Source organism: Prionailurus viverrinus, chromosome B2, assembly GCF_022837055.1.
Source record: "Prionailurus viverrinus isolate Anna chromosome B2, UM_Priviv_1.0, whole genome shotgun sequence".
NCBI classification, from domain to species: domain Eukaryota; kingdom Metazoa; phylum Chordata; class Mammalia; order Carnivora; family Felidae; genus Prionailurus; species Prionailurus viverrinus.
In genome coordinates, this window is record NC_062565.1 from 20,432,734 (window position 1) to 20,442,690 (window position 9,957).

A 9,957-nucleotide genomic window follows, 5' to 3' on the forward strand; every position below is an offset into this window, starting at 1 on the left:
TGATAAAACAGACATAAATTTACTTTCACAAAAGAGCTCTATTCCATAAAGTGAGGTATGACTCAGCTGCTGTGAAACCTATCAACTTATAATGTAGATTAAGTGATTATATTTAGTATTTAGCAATATCTTTGACTGTATTCAGTACTTTTAAATATATTACTGCTGTTGTTTATGGCATATATGTGTGTGTGTGTGTATGTATAATTCTTCTTAACATTGGAAATAATACTTTTTAAAGAAAACATGATTCTTCTATATTCCACAAGAGTGTTTGTAAGTCATGCATCCAACACTTACTATATGCCAAGTCCTTACAAAGAATTTTTGATTAGAGATGATAGTAACTGTGAAAAGTCTTCTCTGTGCCCTTTTCAAGGGCAATTAAGCATCCAACTTTCAAATGGCACTGAGAGCCACTTGAGTTATTTAAGGATGCTTCTATTTTTAAAGTCGTCTTTACTAACAGTCTTCGTGATACATGGAAATGCTTAATATAGGCTTCCCAAATTGTTGACGACGCCCTCTTATTAGTTTGGCTGCCGGTGCATGCACGCCTGTGTGCCCATGCACGTGTTGTCTGTCTTTCCTTCAGCGCCTTCATTTTCCTGCAAATTCCCACTGAGTGGCTGGACTCTGAGAAATTCCATGCCTTTGATATACCCAGTGGTGTCAGAAACTACCTCTTTGTGACAGTTGTGCCTTATGTAAGGATTTTCCTTATAGGTTCTCTCCTTAAGAGATGCTGGTGTTTGACTCTGTTAAACTAGGACTTCCAGGAAATGTTTGGGTAATTGAAGGAAGATGGAACTTATAATGGAGTCAGGGTAACTGGCTTCCTGGAATACACGTCTTGTACACACACAGCTCTCCCCTGAGTACACACATGTCTTGCTTGCAGCACATTCACATAGAAGCTGCTCGTCTTCCCATGCGATACCGCACAGGCATGAGAGATGGGTGGACATCTCGCCTACTGTTCTTCGCAAGGAAAAGGAAAAGCAGTAAACTAGAGGCAGTTTTTCACCCTCAAGCAAAAGCCCTTTTCTCCTTTCAAATGGAAGAAATGCCATCTTTGTCATTAATTCACAGATCTTTATTGAGGGAGGGTGCCAGAATGGGGTTAGGCCTTGGGGGAAACAAAATGGAAGAAAAACAACCTCTGACATCACTTGAGTTTCTAGTTTAGGGAAGGAGATAGACAATCCACAGATAACCCTGGGGGACACTCCCCAAAAGGGGTGAAGAGGTGGAATTAGAGAACAGAGATGTGTCTGCTTGACTAGGGGGTCAGAGAATCAGGGAGTGTTTCTGGAGGGAGTCAACAACACCTGAGTCTTACCCAATGAGCTGGCCTTACAGAAAGGGAACTTGTAGACCCGGCATGCAGCCTGGGCAAAGAAATGGACAGGAAACTGAGAGCATGTCCACTCTCAGGAGATGAGAGCCTTCAGGGTCTTGGAGGGTGGGAGGCTAGGAATGGTAAGAAATGAACGAGGCAGAGGCTAGAGATCAGGGATTTGGAATTGATCCTGGTGTAGTGGGAAGCCTTCATCAGTTTTCACCAAGGCTGTGATGCAATACAGTTTGCACTGGAATTTAAAGGATTGGCACTGGGCAAGACTAAATGGTGGGACATTGGTTAGGGGAGGCATGCGACCAGCAATAGAAGGCCACAGAGGTGGAAAGGCCCAGCTGAGGTTGTGGGCCAGGGGGATCAATGGAAGAGCAAGCACACTGAGAGCTAGTGAGGAGGTTGGATGGGTGAACTCAGAGCTGACTGGGCAAGACTGGTTCACTGTGCTCTCTGCTTGTGCAGAACAGTGGTCCCCTCCGACCCTCAGGGGGTCTGTTCTAAGACCCCAGCTAGTGCCTGAAACTGCAGATATTATCGAACCCTATACATACTATGTTTTTTTTTCTTGTACATACATACCTATGATCGAGTTTAATGTATCAATTAGGTAAGAGATTAACAGTGATAGTAATAGAATAGAACAATTACAACAATATAGCGTAATGAACGTTATGTGAATGTGGTCTCTCTCTCTCCCTCAAAATATCTTACTGTGCCATACTCACCCTTCTTGTGATGATATGAGGTGATAAAATGCCTACATGAGGAGGGGAAATGAGGAAATTAATGTCGACTTTGTGACGTAGTGTCAGGCTACTACTGACCGCCGACATATTGGAATGATCTGAGGATCATCTGCTTCAGGACAGAAAAAGAAAATATGGATGAAGGGGCACTGCTCTACTGGTGGCTCCCCCAAGTCAGCGAGCCCTCTCTCCCTCTCTCAGCACCACAGGTCAGGCCTCACCACTTTCCTTCTCTCTTGTCCCTTCTTTTTCTTCTCTTTCTCATCTCCCGGAGTACAGCCAAGTTATTCTCTCAGAGTGGCTTCCAATCTAGAAACTTCAGATTATGCTTACCTTCTCCCCCTCTCTCAACCCCCTCCCTCCCAGTCACCAAACTGTATTGATGCTACTGAGGATTTCCCAATCTGGTTCCATTCAAGTCACCACTGCTGCTACTGAGTCAGGCTTTTCTTTACTTCTTCATTCCTCCTTCTTCCTGCCATCTGCCATTGAAATCCTTGTCAGCACTGATTAGCATGAAGAACAATTAGAGGTGTGAGAAAATAAAACTCATCCCACCTAGCCAATTTTCAATTTTGCAGACATTTAAGCAAAGAATTAATGACATTTGGGGAGGTTTTTGTTTGTTTGTTTTTGGGTTTTTTGTAACAATTTTTTTTAATGTTTATATTTGAGAAAGAGAGTGTGAGCAGGGGGGGAGGGGTGGAAGGAAGGGGGACAGAGGATCTGAAGTGGGCTCTGCGCTGACAGCAAAGAGACTGACTCGGGGCTCAAACTCACCAACCGTGAGATCATGACCTGAACCCAAGTCGGACACTCAACCGACTGAGCGACCCAGGTGACCCTTTTTTAAATAACAATTTAATCTGCCTTTTCAGTTCTACAAAAGTTTGATTGAATAAAGGAATTAGGACAAATTTTTTCTAAAACACAATGAATTATATAAATAGTAGGCCTTATTCTAAAATTACTAACGAAGAAACTACTGTCCCTTCCTGTCTCCTTTTCACCAAGAAAAGCTAACCTATTTCAATGAGGAACAAAACATTTTTAAAAATGCACCCCTCTTGTATAGGAAAGTGATGAAACATTCTGGAAACAAAAAAAGGGGGGAGTTGCAAGGGATTACTCTTGATTATAGCAAATAGCTAATTCAAATATTCTACATCATTTTATTTATTCTAAAATATAATGATTAAAGTGAGAAACAATCCCCTAAGCACAATGTGGCTGACAGTGCTCTTCCACTGTTTTTGTGTAGATAGGACAAGGTCCTTAGACATTCTTGCCAAATAGTGTCCTGTTCAGAGCAGTCACTAATACCAGATCTTGTTAATAAGCACTAATCTCTTTTTAATAGAATGCGTTTGATGCCAGATTAGTAAAATAAACTCTCATCTCTCATGATGACGCTTTGTTCCTGAGAACTTTCTCTACTTATCTTGAGGACATTATGTTTGGAGATTTTTATGCTTCAGAATACATCTAGAAGACTTCTGCCTTGAATGGAAAAGGCTTTCTATATTGCTGAGACAAATGTGTTTCTGGAATGGAAAGGCACCAACTAAGCTATAGAAGCCATTCATAAGCGAAGAATAAGAATGCCTATTCCTTCTTCTTAGAGTTCAGTTTAAAGACAGAAAAAAAGGAAGTCCTGACACAAATATGATTATGAAAATGGTGATTTTAGAAGACCAAAACTGGTGAATTGCCCACATTTGTAAGAATATAGCAGTAATTTTAAAAACAAATGAAGGACTGCTATAGGTATAGGATACGGTATTATTGAAATCTGGCAAATTTCCATCAGTGAAGTGCTTGAGAACTTCCATGACTATGTGAAGCTCCCAGGGTAACCTGGTCCAGAATTTGGGGGAATGGGAATGGGGTTCTTAGCAACCTGGGAGATGGCCTACCTTGATCCAAGGAGACCCCTCTTTTAGAAGAAAGCATGTCTCTGCACAATGACCCCTGGCCCTAGACATGGTATCAGGAATCCACAGGAGAGTGGAATCTGTGCTGTGATGGCAGGAGACACAAAGCACCTGACAAGTGAGAAGTTTGGGTTCTAGCACCATCGCTTCCACTTTTGGCTCTCTATCACGTACAGCAAATATCTGAATGTCTTTCACTCTGACTTTTCTCATCTCTCCACATGGGGACAATAAGTGTTCTTATGTATCACTGAAGACTTGACAAGGAAGAGTCAAGGGAAAAGATGGAAATGAGAGAACCTTGCAACGGGACTCTATAAAGATGAGGTCTTGTAGTATGCTTTGGTGTGTGCCTGAGGAGCTCCCGGAAGGCCAGGGAGTCTGTGAAAGGAAAACCAGATGGGAAGGTGAGTCACTTCCGGCTTTAGCTTTATCTCTATTATTGGCATTTTATATAGTGAACATGTATTAGTAGATTACTTGTAAAATTTTAAAATCTTAGGGAGTACAGAAATGGGACTATGGCATTTTATAAAAGAAATATATTATCTGCTTTAGAAATTTAATGTAAAAGAAGTAATTCATTTGTTTTTCTCTTTGAAGATAGGTCCGTGGTCCTCCATCATTCTGAAATCCCAAAACCTTTAAAAACAGAGTTTTAACAGAAGTTATCAGCAAACTTATTAGATGATAAAAACATAACCTTAACTAAGGTTAGTCCTTATTCATTTTCTTTTCTTACGTTTATTTATTGAGTGGGGGGGGGGCATGTGCACGTTCATGGGGGAGGAGCAAGAAGAGAGGAAGAGAGAATCCCAAGCAGGCTTCATGCTGACAGTGCAGAGCCTTGATGTGAGGCTCGATCTCACAAACCATGGGATTATGACATGAGCCAAAATAAAAAGTCAGACACTTATCTGACTGAGCCACCCAGGCATCCCTTTTTCTTATATTTTTGGTAAGTGTGCATACTGAGAACATGCTACATCACACATAATACATGAGCTGTTTTCACTTGTGAAAATGCAAAAAAAAATCTGGTATATTCTGACCCTGAAATTTTCATATAAGGAACGGTGTGCCTGAATATGTGTACTAAATTCATGAATAAAGCAAATAGTAGCTTTAGTAGCTCTCTTTCTGGAGATTTAGTCAGGATAAATCCAGGGGCTTCAGGTCTGGTAACTTTCCTGAGAGCATAATTCAGTACAACAAACATTTACTGAGTTGGTACTTTGAGGGGAAAATCAAGATTAACAGGTGATTGTTGTATAATGCAAGGAATTTGCATTATAGTGGGGAATGCACTTCCACTTAAATTTAATATAAATTGCATTGGGATCAATGTTGTAAGAGGACTATAATCAGAAGGGAAAGATGGGTGAGAGCCCAGAACTCCTGGGGGTGGTGGAAGGGTCTAGACTGGGGGACAGTGAGAGAGAAGACCGGTTAACACTTTGATAACTTAATTCCTTTTTTCTTTAGGAGTAACCATTTGTGTTGTTGGCTTTCTTTCTGCAAGATCTAAGAGGCCTGGTGGAATCAATATTCCCAAAACGCTTCCCAGGGTTATGAGACCCGCTGAAAGTGTAAGCACTGGGAAATGCTGACCCAGTTATTCAAAATTATGGTGAGCAAGAGTCAAGAGTCTTCCCAACCAGAGGTCTCGCTGTTGCAAAGGGGCCCTCTCACCCAGGTTTCAGGAATTACAGTTGTCCCTGAAAAGGTAACTGCTAAAGCATTACGTTGATATCAAAACACATGGGTTGTAAAGCCACCGAAACGATAGTAGATGGTGAAGAAAGAAACTGACGATTAAAACATGATGAAAACCAGTTTTTCCACTAAATCCTAAACATGGCAGACCAAGCTCTGAGAGCGAGCAAATGGGAGACTTAGGGATTTTTTCCCCCGAAGCCTCATTAGTGGCAAGGGTGTCTTATGACTTTGGTGCCATTTGTTCCTTTGAAATTGCTTCCTTTGTTTCCATTTTTTTAAGTTTATTTATTTATTTTGAGAGAGAGAAAGCACAAGCTGGGGGGCAGGGAGGAGCAGAGGGAGGGAGAATTCCAAGCAGGCTCCTCAGGGTCAGCGCAGATCCCGATGTGGGGGCCTGAACTCACAAAACATCATGGCCTGAGCTGAAATCAAGAGTTGGCCACTCAACCGGCGGAGCCACCCAGGTGCCCCTCTTGATTTCCATTTTTATGATTAGCAGCCTACATAGTTCCATAACGTGGATATACCATATCCAGAAGGACGGTGCCAGGAATTCTGCAGGTGGAAGCAATCCCAGGTGATGTAAAGAAGTTGTGGTGTCCTTTAATGGAAGAGAATGTGAACGTAGGTACCTACGTGCCCAGCATTCCACCCAACACAGGAGAGCAGCTGCAGAATCACAAGTGGGAAGCGCCGTCTTCGGGACCTGTGACAACTTCTGTGTACACGTGGCAGATACCGGCTCTGGCAGCCTAACTGGAAAGCCCAGACTAGCGTTACAGCCGAGAAAACTGCCCCAGGACTAACAGCAGGACAGAACCTACACCCGCCAAAACCTCAGCGTCTCGGAGCCCCATGTTGCGAGAGTTCTATGGAAAAGGACTCGACACTCTCATAATTCCACTCAGAGGGAGCTGTTGGTCGTGGCTCTGGGGACGCTAATGGCTGTTGTCATGGTCATCATTTTACTGTCGTGGCGGGTGCCAAACCAAAACAGAAAATGGAGAAGAGAACGTCTATGAAAACCTTTGAAACACACAAAACTTGTTGACTTAGTTGGAGTTGTATTCCTTCTAGCCGTATGCCTTCTTCTGGGCTGTCAAACTCGTAAGATTTGTGGGTGGCAGGATGATGTCATCTGTATTCAACAGCTTGTAGTAATTTCCACTCCCAGCCCCGCTCAAAGGTTGAGATTATTGCGGTAAATGGGATCTGAGCTTACAGATGAAAGCCTCACTTTTCTTTTCCATTGAGATCACAATACTGTCCCCTCTAGCAGGATGACAATTGTGCTGTCACCCACATTACATCATACTATCTCCCTCGAAATGGCCTCATCTAAGTGTGTGAGTGCAGCTGTGAAAACAAAACATATTTTACCGTGAGCTTTGTAAATCCTCAAGGCACATATTAATGAGTTTGCCTTTTAAAAGTAATATGAAAAAATGTAACATAAGAGGTGTGGCCGCTGTGAGTGAGTCAGGAGCAGGATTCAGGAGGTCAGAAGGCTGTGAGAGATCAGGGCTGGGTACGGTGGCTGGGCCTGGCTGCTGGGCTCCTCTCGTGGTCCTACCTGGCGCATGGAGGTGGCGTTCCACTGCTCCTGGGTAGCCCAGGGAGAAAACTCCTTCCTGCCATGCCAAGTCATGCATAGACCACAGGATGGGGGGCCGCTTATATAACCAAGTTATCAACAGGTGATGATATCAAAGGGTGATCAAGTGATTGTATCATCTTCTGAACACAACACTGACCATACTGCTCTTGAGATCGGAAAGGCTGAGGACCTGCTCCAACTTCGGGTCCCAAATCTGGAGAAGCATCAACAAACAAATAGAACAAATGTACCAGAATCAGATATCGTCACCTGGCAGGGCAAAGCAAAAGAAAGTTCCTGATGTTGGGAATTAGCTTCAGCTGACAAGATGTGATGTTGATAGACAAAACTAAACGTGGATCAAAAGATCAACCAAAGGAAGGCTTGCCTCCTTGATTCCACAGCTGGCAAAAGCCATCAAACTCACAGAAATGCGTACTTCATGGTTACCCCCATGATGTCACCCATGCTTTCTGTGCAAAGCGCCCCTTCCAAGAAGCTGGGGACATACCTGCCCAGTCACAAATGGGGTGGGGTGTGAGGTGTGCGAGGCTGCATGGTGTCATGCTTCCCAGAGGGCTAGCTCTGTGGCTGGAGCTCTCCTAGAAACTTTGCTCAGTCTCTTGCTCTTTGGTCTAGTCTTTTGCTGTGTTAAAATGTGCAGAGAGAAAAATAAGAAAAGGAAGGCCACCATAATGTCAGACAAGGGGCGCCTCCTTCAAAGAGCTGTGTATGGACAATCAGAATCTGTCTGGTCAGCTGTCACCTGTTCCCAGGATGCATCTCTATCCAAAATGGAAGGATATGCTGAGGCTCATTCTCATCAAGGGAAGGGAAGACTTGCATGGTGTTTCACTTTGCTGGGGCTGTGTAACAAAGCGCCACAGACTGTGTGGCTTAAACAACAGAAATTTATCTTCTGATTGTTCTGGAATCTAGAAATCCAAGATCAAGGTGTCAGCAGGATTAGTTTCTTCTGAGGCTCCTCCCCCCCCCCCCCCCCCTTGGTTTGTAGATGGCTGGGTCCTCACGTGGTCTTTCCTCTGTGCGTGTCTGGGTCTTAATCACCTCTTCTTTTAAGGACACCCATCCTATTAGATTAGGATCCACCCCATATGACCTCATTTAACTAATTGCCTCAGTAAAGTTCTCATTAACTTAAATACAGTCACATTTTGAGGTCCTGGGGGTTAGGACTTGAACATAGGAATTTGGGGAACACACAATTCAGCCCATACACAACAGAGACCTCACACCTCGGAGTCTCTGTCTTCCACCAGCTAAACTCAGGCACATTTACCGGCCTGACTAGACAGGATCGCAGTGGTGAAACTAGGGAGGATCACTCAAGAACCTCGGAGACCAGACCGTTTGGATTTGGCTCTGTCACTAGTCCCTTTTCGCATTTAAAAACAGCTCGTAATGTGTTCTACGAGGGACAAAGTTTAAAGCCGCTGTGGAATTTTTTTTTTTCCCTAGGGAAAGAGTGGATTTCTTCCTTCACTGCTTCCAAAAGAAGTTTCCAGGGTGTAGGGCATTTCTTAAAATCCATATGAGGTCCTCATTATTGTGTCTGTTTTGCAGACAAAACACTTTGCCAGGAAGTCTTTGGCAGAGGCAGCCCTGTAACTCAGAAATTCCAGACTCCTCAAGCCTCAGTGACACAGATGTAAGCGGTTACCAGTGCGGACCTGCGCTGCCTGACTGCACGTAGCAACACAATGCACCTAAGGGCCTGGGCTTCTTCCTGTGATAGAAAAGGGAGGCTACCTCCACGTGTGTAGGGACTTGGCTGGAACAACAGGAGTAGGACCACTATGTTTTGAAAAATGCAAAGAGATTTTTTTAATGGAGCAGAAAAGCTAGTTACATCACTGGGGTTTGCCCATCATTAAATTCATTTGGTTTATTTTATATTATGTCTGACCTGCATGTGTGAGGCTGTAAATTCTTCTATGTTTGGTAAAACACTGAGCAAGAAGGCACAACTGACTAAATACTACATATTCAAGACCTATCTTTTCTTTTCTTTTTTTTTAGAGAGAGAGAATATATGGGGGGGACGGGCAGAGGGAGAAAGTCTGGGTTTTTTTTTAATGTTTATTTATTTTTGAGACAGAGAGTGGCAGAGAGAAGGGGCAGAGAGAGAGAGAGTGACAGAGAAACCAAAGTGGGCTCAGCACTGACAGCAGAGAGCCCAATGTGGGTCTTGAACTCATGAACCATGAGATCACATGACATGAGCCAAAGTCAGACACTTAACTGGGTGAGCCACCCGCCCTGAAAGAGAGAGAGAGAGAGGGAGGGAGAGTCTTAAGCAGACTCCACACTCAGCATGGGGCCCAGTGCGGGACTCAACCCCATGACCCTGAGATCATGACCTGAGCTGAAATCAAGAGCCAGACGTTCAACTGAACCATCCAGACACCCCTCAAGACCTCATTTTTAATGTTGGTCAAAAGGTACACACGTTCACAATTCTCCCATTATTTCTAAGTATGATGACTGAAGACCTGATTTTGTTGCTTTAATGCAATCAATTGTTAAAGTGTTTTAAACTATGGTTTTCTTTACATGGGTTTTTGGTTTTGTTTTGTTTTGTTT

The 9,957-nt window shown here is 43.4% G+C and overlaps 1 long non-coding RNA gene across 4 annotated transcripts in view; it reads left to right on the forward strand.

The window, feature by feature from the left end:
• The window catches only part of LOC125166322 (uncharacterized), a 30,519-nt gene extending 21,097 nt beyond the window's left edge, over positions 1-9,422 (forward strand). Inside the window, exons 2-5 of one of the 4 annotated variants that reach the window (XR_007152430.1) lie at positions 4,273-4,444; positions 4,641-4,750; positions 5,523-5,763; positions 6,253-9,422. This is a non-coding gene — a long non-coding RNA (uncharacterized LOC125166322). Of the gene's footprint in view, positions 1-2,864; positions 4,445-4,640; positions 4,751-5,522; positions 5,764-6,252 lie in introns of those variants that run through there. The other 3 variants (XR_007152427.1, XR_007152429.1, XR_007152428.1) reach the window with 3 other exon arrangements.
• The last annotated feature ends 535 nt before the right edge of the window (positions 9,423-9,957 follow it).